Source organism: Chelonia mydas, chromosome 5 (assembly GCF_015237465.2).
Source record: "Chelonia mydas isolate rCheMyd1 chromosome 5, rCheMyd1.pri.v2, whole genome shotgun sequence".
In the NCBI taxonomy this organism is placed as follows: Eukaryota; Metazoa; Chordata; order Testudines; family Cheloniidae; genus Chelonia; species Chelonia mydas.
Genome location: NC_051245.2, coordinates 57,081,072 through 57,092,006, shown reverse-complemented (window position 1 = coordinate 57,092,006; position 10,935 = coordinate 57,081,072). Strand labels below are relative to the sequence as shown.

At 37.9% G+C, this 10,935-nt stretch overlaps 1 long non-coding RNA gene across 2 annotated transcripts in view; it reads right to left on the bottom strand.

The window, feature by feature from the left end:
• Positions 1–3,902: 3,902 nt before the first annotated feature.
• LOC122466008 overlaps positions 3,903–10,935 on the bottom strand; it is a 13,717-nt gene continuing 6,684 nt past the window's right edge. The window contains exon 3 of one of the 2 annotated variants that reach the window (XR_006291195.1): positions 3,903–4,600. This is a non-coding gene — a long non-coding RNA (uncharacterized LOC122466008). Of the gene's footprint in view, positions 4,601–5,210; positions 6,011–10,935 lie in introns of those variants that run through there. The other variant, XR_006291196.1, reaches the window with a different exon arrangement.

Here is a 10,935-nt window from a genome sequence, read left to right as displayed (position 1 = left end):
TTTTGAACCTTAAAAATAGTCATTTTGGCTTTGATTTGAGCATTGTGTGAAGATTTAGGCAGATTCTTATTCTAACCAAACTAATCACAAAGATATTGTTAAATAAATTGAAGGATTTTATAACTACTGTAGTAAAGTATATTGCTGTACATATCCAGAGAAAGTCACCATTCTACACGATTTAAATCAATGAAATGAAAATGTGCTCACTGACAAAAGTTACAGCTTTTCCTATCACTCTACAGCATAGGTGACACTCTATATATAATCTCCAACTGCTTAGATGCTGCCTAAAGCAACATTGGCTCTACATTATATTCATGGGGACCAAAATAAGCATCCAGTTAAATACCTTCTTCATTGTGATGCTGTATGATTGAATATGACCATTTATATCATTGATATTACTGTACCACTGTTGTGCAATTGCAACAAATCTTGTATAAAGTATGCCATGTAAAGTGTCCATGGAAAAGTTACAATCATATATGATAATCCTGGTTAAATTCAGAATTATCTTTGTATCTACAGTTATGGACACTGACTATGAAGTTATATCTTATACATGTGTTGTATTCCTGGGTAACACCCATCAGATAGCATTTACAATGGCCACCTCCTATGAGCCATTAAAGCATATAAGGACATGTAATATGCTCATATAACTCTGGACTCCATCTTGGGTCAGTAACTTTCCACAAACAGGATGTGGGCTTTGTTTGAGACAGTAATATTCCATGCACATGACAGAGGATATAAGAGGACCTCTTACATCTCCCCATTTTGTCTGCTTTGTTTCTCTGGACTGGATTGCTAACAAGGAAACTCTAAACAAGGACTGATGACCCCCAATATGTTTGGGTAACTCCAGAAGACTTTTGCAAGATAGCAGTTTATTCCACCACTGCTCTAATCCTGATCTATGAACACTGAAAAATCACCTGAATATATATGATCTATTAACCATTTATAACTCTTTCCTTTTATTATTAAACCTTTAGTTTTTAGTTCCTAAAGGATTGGCATCAGTGTGATTATTGGGTAAAATGTGAGTTATAGATTGACCTGGCTAAGAGGCTGCTCCCTTGGGATTAGAAGGACCCTATATTTGATTAAATTGGTTTTCAGTAATCACTCCTCATATAGTCCAGTGTCTGGGTGGTGGGCCAAGGGCTGGAATGCCTAAGGAGACTGAATTTTTGGCTTCTTGTTAACCAGCGTGGTGAGACAGAAATTCACTTTTGTTACTGATTTGGTGTTATCTAATGACAGAATAACGACCAGTTTGGGATGAGTCTGCCCTATTTCTCAGTGGCCTGTCCTGAATGTGGTATTCTCAGCTGTGACCTACTGAGGCACAGTGACAATCATATTACATGAAATATAAGTAGTTGCCTTTGAGGTTCTCTAACCACCATTGTGAAAATGGTATTCAAACTTAGGATCCTGCTATACTCCAGGTACCTAGAGGCTCAACCAACAGCCATAGCTAGAAATATCTTTTTCCATCTTCATGCTGGTTGTTTGTGAAAGCCATGTGAAAGGATCAGTTGAATCTACCCCCAGCAGCCTGCCTTCTAGGTAGGATGACACTAGCGCTGCATGCTCTGCATTGACTTATCATTTCTGTACATGTTTCGATTCTAGTCTTTAATACTTTCAATGCATAAGAGCAGAGTCTGACGCTCGTACTCTCTGCCCTAACCATATTGCATGATAAATGGGGACATTTTGACTGATGGTCATGTACATTTAGAAATTAGAGATGGAAAACACCCATCTTGCCTGATCCACAAATAATCTCAGAGGTCAAGGCCAGGGCATTCTCCAAAAAGGAATATAGGCACAAGTGGCCATATTCACCTATGTAATTCCAGAATAATCCTATGATGTCAAGATGTTACACCAAATTTATTCCAGTGTACCATCAGTTTGGACCAAGATGTGCTGAGTTAGAATACATTATACAATTTGGACAGGTGTCATGCAGATTAAGGATATAACTGTCTGAAGTTGATACATAATTTAACTACATATGCTAAGTCAAAACACTGTTTAAAACATTTTTAATAATTAGGAGTAACTATGTAGTAACCTCACTTCTGTTTCTCATCACTTGCAACTTTGTTTGTGCCTACAGATATAATTAATGGCATCGGACAATAATTCTGCATTGCATATTCCATGCAAATATGAATTCTACCCCCAAAGGAAAACTAATAAGATGCAATATTTAACAGGAGACATGAAAAAACAACATTGTTTTCTCATAGCGAGCTGAGTGGAGGGTGGGGGGAATACAGATTTTGTAGCAACTGTACAAATCTAAAAAAGCCTATATAGATATCTTATTCAGTTTTATCAACTTGTCCTAAGATGTTTCTAGAAACGCCTTGTACCTGGCTTCAATATGTTCTTTTAAATTAAAATAACATTGTTAATGTACATTGCTAGTTCCTGAAATGTATCCTACCTTTAAAGCTGTACTTGCCTGTATGAATGTTCTCTTTACTCTAGAGTATTGGGGCAAAGATTATATTTATTCTTGTTTTGCTTTAAAAATATTTGGCATTACAAACAGCATTTTCTCTAAATTCTATATGTATGAACACATTTGTACATGAATTTCTGATTGTGGATGATGCTTGTCAAATTTTGCTTTTGTGAAGATTTTTCCCTTTTTTTGCCCCTTTCTCCTTTTAGTGATTTCAGTGCTTATGAAAGATGCCAGATTCATTGCCCTGGAGAATGAATGTCTGTATTAATCCAAATAAGAGATGCAAACACAGGCTGGAGACAAGCTTCCCATCCAAACTACAGTACACGTCAAATATGACCTTAAAGGATCCCATCTAGGGCTGAGAGAGGCATCCATTCACTGTTCCATCCTTAGGTTCTCTGCTGAAATTCTCAGGAAGGTTGCTAATTGTGGGTTTGTGCATTGGACCTTGATTTTAAACAACCATCAAATGGCAATGACGTTTGGCCACTACCAGCCTTGGCTGATTTGAAATAGTGACCTAGAAGTGAAGCAATCCATATCGTTATAATACTCCACTGCATCCTCAAGTCCCTCTCATCATTTGTTTTTAATTATTCAGCCCCGGAAGGCTTGGTTTAAAACCAAACAAACACATTACAGTATGCTGGAATAAATGGAACAAATTTCCTTCTGGAATGTACAGATTAAAATATGTTAAATTTAATGCCTAAAGCATTTAATAGTGTTCTTATAGAAATCAAAGTTGATCCCTTAGGACTCTATTCAGAAAAAATTATGAGTTCTGCAATTCTGTTGCAGGCTCCTACGTCTTCTGCCACTTGGCTGGTAGATAGCAATGTGATCTCTTTTCAGTTACATGTAGACATCAGGCCACAGTAGTCTAGCCAAAGATCAAGAAACACTTAGCGTGTTAACAGCACTGGGGCAAAGGTGAGCATGACGGAGCAGCAGATAACCCTACAATTGCAAATCAACCCCAAAACATTCTGCAAAAATCCAAAGCTTCTACAAATAAATCAAATCCCATTTGTAACCAGAAAACTGCTCTTTCATCCCTAAAACTAAAGAGATGAAGATGAAGCTGGCCTAGTACAGTAGTCTAGAATACATTTCCATGAATACATCTGAGTTCAAGGAGGCAGAATCTAGCTCCTGTGACTTCTTTTGTGTGCACGGAGGGGGGGCAGGAGAAACAGAAGCGGCTGAAAACCACTTCACTGTTGGCTCAATTCAAAACCCACAGATGTCAGTAAGAGTCTTTCCATTGACTTCAACGGACTTTAGATCAGGCCTTATAAGAGGTGGTGCTGGTTGGATTAATACTCTGCTAATCTGTGTTTAGTGACTGGAGCAAGGTAGGCAACAGGCCCAGCAGTGTGGGAGATATTATTCCTAGCTATGGGTCAGGTCAACCTCTATTTAAAAACAGCAGACCATTGTAGACTGCCATATTGCTAAAGAAGTCAAAAACTCTTGTCTACAACCAGGCAGGTAGCAACCCTAAAAGTCAGCTACCATATTCATCATGCAACACTAAGTCTCTTTGGTAAAGGAAATCAAGAATTTTCACTAGTCACCAGGGGAAGCTGAAGAATGTAATAAAAACATATTGACATTAACTAAAAAGGTTAATTAAACATTTTTATAACAGCAACAGAGTTCAAACAAAGTGCTTCCCTAGTTTATACCAAGCTGTACATGACTACATTTCACACTATAAAATGTTCCATGCAATAACACCTAGTCAAGGAAATTCCAGGGTAAATGTAAAAGATTTTTTCATCACAGATGAGTGATCCTGACTGAGATTTTGCAAACCTCTCCAACTATATCTTGGGTTCACAGAATGAGGCTGAGTTCATTGCAAATAAAATTAGAGCACTAGTCTTTTTTTCTGTTTACAGATTATTCACAAACCAATCTTGATTTTGCTAATGCATTTCTCATTCATAAGTATTCAATAATTATGCAAACACATTTCAGCCTACAAGGTGTTCACAAGCTTCTCTTTGCTTGTTTGCTATTCATTATTCATGGTGAATGACTGGCCAGCAAAGTCAGATGGTGCTTCCATTTCAGATGGCTGGACATCTGAAACTTAAATCAGGGTACTAATGAGAAAAAAACAACAAACAGTGATAACAAATAATGAATAAGAAACTCACTTTGTGCACCTCTAGCCTTGTTCTGCTATGAATACCGGTATGTTTATGGAGAACAGAAAAAAACTGTTTGTGAAGCAAAAATAAAAAGAATGATATGAACATGACTGAGGGTGGGAGAAGCCTCTGCCAAAGGCTTCCTCTGTGACCTTGAATAAGTCACTTAAGGTCTCAGACTCAGGAAATTATACCCATTTCTTCTGAAGAGGACCTATATCCTACCGTTTGTCTTGCCTAGTTACACAGACAACTCTTCAGGACAGGGATTAACTCTTACCAAGTGTTTACCCCACCTATCATGATTCCTCAATTTCCACTGGGATCTCTAAATGTTAGTGCAACACACACAATAGCTATGGGAGAAATTTTAAAAGGCACAGTAATTACCTGAGTTGGAATTTGGCAAAGGCCATGGCACTAATCCCTAATCTTACAAATATTACCATGGAGTCTTACTAACCATAGTGGTCAGAGCCCCCAACCCTCCTCAAATCCACTTTTTCACTAGGATTTTGGATCATCACAAAGTGAGAGTGCTGTTACAGAGCCGTGCTTACAAGCATTGCAGCCCCCTTATGCTGCTCTGTAAGAATTTCGTGGCATCCACCCAGGGGAATCCCAGTAAATTCCCACTCCACAGAAGGAAGAGGAGATGGAAGAAATCAAACATCTTTGTCTCCCTGAAAAACCTTCTGTGCACTTTAATCACTAGAGATGAAATCAATTTGTCTCCTAGCTAGCAATCTGCCACATGATTGTCAAGACATCTCTCTCATTCAAAAAAGATATTTTCTTCAAATTTCAGCAAATCAAATGCAAGTGCATTGGTTTTATAAAGCGTTTGTCTTTAGAGTTCAGAAATGACATTACCTGAGCAAATAAGTCCAAAGAGGAACACTCATAGTGTACAAATGAAAGATGAAAATGTATACATCAAGTATTATGCTCTAACAACAAAAGGGCCCAATCCACCAGGCATTTCCTTGCCATTCACAAATTAACAGAAAATTCATATTACAAATGGACTCTATTTAATTATTTGACCATATATTTGTGGTTTGATACATTGATCTCATTCTCTCCTTGAGAAATTATACATCGGACAGTGTCATTTTGTTATATGCAACACCCAGAAAAAAACCTTCACAAACATTCAAGGAGTGATTTTATATAATCTATACTACCATATTCGGCTAGGCATCTGTATTATTTCTTAGAAGACCAAAGGTTCTTTCGATTATAGGTCTGGTAAATTTATGTGCCTCATTATAAAGTAATTCTGTTGGAGTTTGGGGATTAAGAACTGCAGTCATTAGCCATTTCTTCAGAGAAGAACCACTGTGACCTAAAAAAAGGCAAGATGTAAATAATACTCTCATATTTAATACATATTCAATGTTTTATTTACAAGAAATGCTCCTACTTATCTATTAGCCAGTCTCCTTGAATTTGACCATCTTCAAAAGATTGACCTAATCCTTATTGTCTGAGTTTGAATAAATCATGACATGATCCTGGGAACTTGGCAAATACATCAATGATTTTACATCTGGCATCATACACCAGCTGCATGTTGAGGGAATGAAAAGAATTTTCGATTTCTTTACCTTGCCTCATTAGTCATTATGTGGTGATGCATGCATTACCACATGCATACAGCCTGTAGCTCCCAAGACAGATACAAATCCAGCAATGTCATAAAATTCATGCATTACTCGCTGTGATACTGATTATCTTGTGGAAAGCTAATAAGATTATTAGTTCTGCTGAAAAGTGCATCTATAAATTGATATATGCACTGTCAGTGGGAATATTAACTTACTGTGTGTCAGTGCAAAAAACAATGAATGCAGAGGTAACCTTCAAGTGTCACAAGTACTCTATCAGCCTTCAAATCATTCCACAGATGGAAACAATGGTTTCTTTGCCAAATCTATGTCCACAGATGTTTTTTTTCAAGTAGCTCTTAAAAACCTCTATGCTCAGAAGTCATCTGATAAATTTAATTAGATAGGCATGATGAGCTTTTTTTTAAAAAAAACTCAAAGGAGAAGTCTTTTTATAATTGGTTAACGTTAGTGTCTTCAGTCATTCAGAAAATGAAAGGTACATTTTTAAGATGCAAGTCAAAAGGAATAAACACCCTGCAACTGTTTGTACAGGCAGACATTTGCACACATAAACTGACAGATGAGCAACTTCCCAAACTGATAAATCTGAGGGTTTGGAAGTGTGATGGGAGTGACCCACTGTAGCAGAGGTCATTTTGCATCCTGCTTTGGAAGTCTGTCCCTCACGGTTTTCCATTTAAGACTTAATGTTTGAATACTGATTAAAGTCTAAATATTGATTATTGACTAAATTTATCACTCTGTATTACCTAGTTAAACACAGCCACTTGTTTAAAATAGCAATGGTTTTCCTCTCTGCCTTCATATTTGTCATTACACTTTTATACTGTACGTATTATCCTGTTGAAAACTGACTATGGTCCTGATTCAGTGTTCCTTGAAGTCAACGGGAATCTTTCCATAGATCTTTCCATTGTATCAGGACCTCTATGTGAAACAAACTTTCCTGCTGTAATCATCTTGGTGTTCATTAAATAACAAACCAAATGAATGAGAAAGGAATAAAAAAAATTCAAAATATGCAGCCATGCAGTGTTCCCAACTCCCGCCTCCAGGACACGTCTCCAAATTCCTATGTTCATAATACTCTCCCTTATGAGGGATTGTCTCTAAATTATAGTCTTCTACAAAAATCTCTCTACTCCTGCCACAGGTTATTTTACAAATGGAGCTGAGTGAATAAATTTAATCAATATTTAGCATCTTTCTCTTCATGAAATATTTACAAGCTGATCACAAATTTCCTCAAATTTATTCACATTCATTTGATTAATATCTTATTAAATTTATTTTCTCTATGGATTGATCACAGATATTAAAAAGTTGTACTGTTGAACGCCGATTGCTCAGACGAAGGACATGATATGGTTTCTCTTGATAACTTAACAGGGATGCAAGCACTTTCAAAATAAATGTGTGTGTGCACAAACAGTATAACAGGGTTAAAAAAAGAACTAGATAAGTTCATGGAGGATTGGTCCGTCAATAGCTATTAGTCAGGATGGGCTGGGATGGTGTCCCTAGGCTCTGTTTGCCAGAAGCTGGGAATGGGTGACAGGGGTGGATCACTTGATGATTACCTGTTCTGTTCATTGCCTCTGGGGCACCTGGCATTGGCCGCTATCGGAAGACAGGATACTGGGATAGATGGATCTTTGGTCTGACCCAGTATGGCCGTTCTTATGTTCTTAATATCCGGTTTCTATGAATACTCACACAGTAACTCCTCACTTAATGTCCTCCCACTTAACATTGTTTCAAAGTTACGCCACTGCTCAATTAAGGAACATGCTCGTTTAAAGTTGTGCAATGCTCCCTTATAACGTCGTTTGGCTGCCTGCTCTGTACACTGCATGTAAGATTTTGTGGAAGAGCAGCAACTTTACAAGGGAGCATTGCACAAGTTCCTCTTCTCCGCCTCCTCCCTCCCAGTGCTTCCCCCACTTAGGACTTTCTGGCAGCGGGGAAGGAGCAGGGATGTGGCATGCTCCGGAGAGTAGGCGGAGTGGGGGTGGGAAGAGGTGGGCCTGGAGTGGAGCGGGGACGGGAAGAGGCGGGCCTGGAGCATCCCCCAGCAAAGTCAGCGCCTGTTCTTCTCTGGGTAATCTGCCACTGCTGCTGCGAAGGTGCTTCCTAGTAGCTTTGCCTGCAGTGGGCTGTGCCTGTGTCGGGTAAGCCAGGGGCACTTCTCAACCACTATATAGTATAGTACTGTACAATATATAATGCCTTTTGTCTGCCAAAAAAAATTTCCTTGGAACCTAGCCCCCCGCATTTACATTAAATCTTATAGGAAAATTGGATTCGTTTAACATCGTTTCACTTAAAATTGCGTTTTTCAGGAACATAACTACAACGTTAAGAGAGGAGTTACTGTATAAACGACTGATATTCACTTTCCTTTGCTTTTTGCCAACAAAACTCAATCATGAGAATTGAGAACTCATAACTGAAACACAAAACAAGTGAAACTTATATCAATTTAAAATTTAAAATTAACATTTCTAGATTTTTTTTTTTTGCATTATTTACTCGGGTCTTGTTACAAAACAGGCAAGCAGGCCAAATCATCAACGGGTGTAAATCAGTGTATCTCCATCAACTTAAATGGAGTTATGCCAATTTACACCCACTGAGCACCTGGCCCAATACATTTAATTAGAAAGATGAAAAAAGTGTTTTATCAGTGATGGGCAGAAGGGCTTCTGGAAGCCCCCTGTTAAAATTCTGCCACCAAATGGAAGGGAAATTTGATAAAAAATTTTCTCTACAGCACTTCATCCGTTCCAGACACTACTAATGCAGGAGATTACTTAGCTTTGGGGCTAATAATACTTCAGGAGAGATATTTTTAACTATAGCATGGACCACATGGAACAGACAAGCAGTTTTTTCAGTATTTTTCTTTGAGGAAGATAACACAACACCCCTTAAAAAAACAGTTAGCTCCACCCACCACTTAAACTAAACAAGTTAAACATTGTTCTATGCTATCAATATCCTCATTACAGTCGTCTGGCACAAAGTACAAACATTTCTACCAAGTACAGCATAATATTAATACAGCTGGGTTGAAATTTTCTCTTCAAAACTTGGCAAAAAAGTGGCTTTTTGACAAAACAAGTTTTTCTCCAAAACCAAGAAAGTTTGTTTGTTTGTTTTTTTTCCAATGAACAACCAAACACATTGCCAAAAAAACAAACTTTTCTTTATCTTTTAAATTTTTTTCAGAAAAAATATTTCCACACTAGCTCTGGACATAAGTTTGTTGGCCAAGTGGCAATGTCTTTTCCCCTGGTTATGAGCTTCTCTGACTACTTCACTCTTCTGTCTTCAAGGAGCTGCAGGTCTGGTACCCAGGGTTTAATCACAGAGTAAGGGGCCAGTTTGTGGGTGCCCCTTATTAAAAAAAATTGTCAGCATATCAGTGTGTCTAATGTATGCCAATAATTTCAAAATGCATTTGAAAGTCAGTGGCAATTTCAGATTAAAGAAAGGAAGAATCCTGTCTGGTAAGCAGCAGCAACAGAGTTAACTGTAATCCAGAGGAAAGGCTAGTCTATAACTCGAGCCTATTACTCTTACAGGGCTCAGTTCAACAAGATGTGAGCATTGAGCACGGAAGTCTGTGGGAGTAGAGAGTGCTTAGCAATTTGTAGGAGTCCTCAGTAATTTGAAGGATTGAACCCCTAATCCACTAGCTAATGTTATAAGAAAAAAAACTAATTAGTGAGATTTTTTTCGGGTTTATTTACTGCAAGAGTTCAAAGCAAGACCCCATCATTGATCTCAAACTATAATATAATCAAATTTGAGTCGGAACTAAAAGCTTCCTCATAGATCGGATCTTATGACAGCTTGTTATGAATTACAAGTCCAGGAGAGATAATGAACTCTACAGGTCTCCAAGGGACTATGAAAAGGAGATATTACTGAAAAATAAACCTTTATAATGCCAAGCAGTGAGCTCTCTGTTGTCTCTCTCAGATGGTGTCCATACACAAGAATGGACTTCTACAATAGTGTCTGAACATACCCTGCATTCATGTGTGACCACATGTCTGCATTCATGCTCATGTCCACCCTATGTAATATGGATTCAAACCAAAACCTTTATAGTACTGAGGCAGAAGGTCTATGTGATGAGTCAGACAGTCAGTCCATCAGATTGAGTCAGCAGAAGTTGTGCAAAAGCTTGTCTCAGCTCAAAATCATTCCTTGCAAATATTAAAGTATCACCAGCTAAAACAAACATATGATCATTTGCTACTTCTATCAGGATGAAGCCTGTTCTTCAGTCTTTTACTTAGTTTGCTGAAAACCAAAACTGCTGTAAAATGTGAGATATACTTTGAAATATAAGGGCTGGACCATTACTGGATAAGACAATCACCTAGATTACCTCAAGCAGGTACTTGAGACTAATGGAAACTCAAATTATTCATCTTAATGAATTAGCTAAACTTAGAAGGGCCAAAATATGTTTTTCTTCTCACCTACAAACTAAAAAAGAGTTGGGGAAGGTGGAAATAGCTACACTTCAGCTGTTTGTGAACATCAGTGGGCTTACCCAAGACCCAATTCAGGAAGAAACTTAAGGATGTGCTTAACTTTGACCATGAGTAGTCCCACTGAAGTC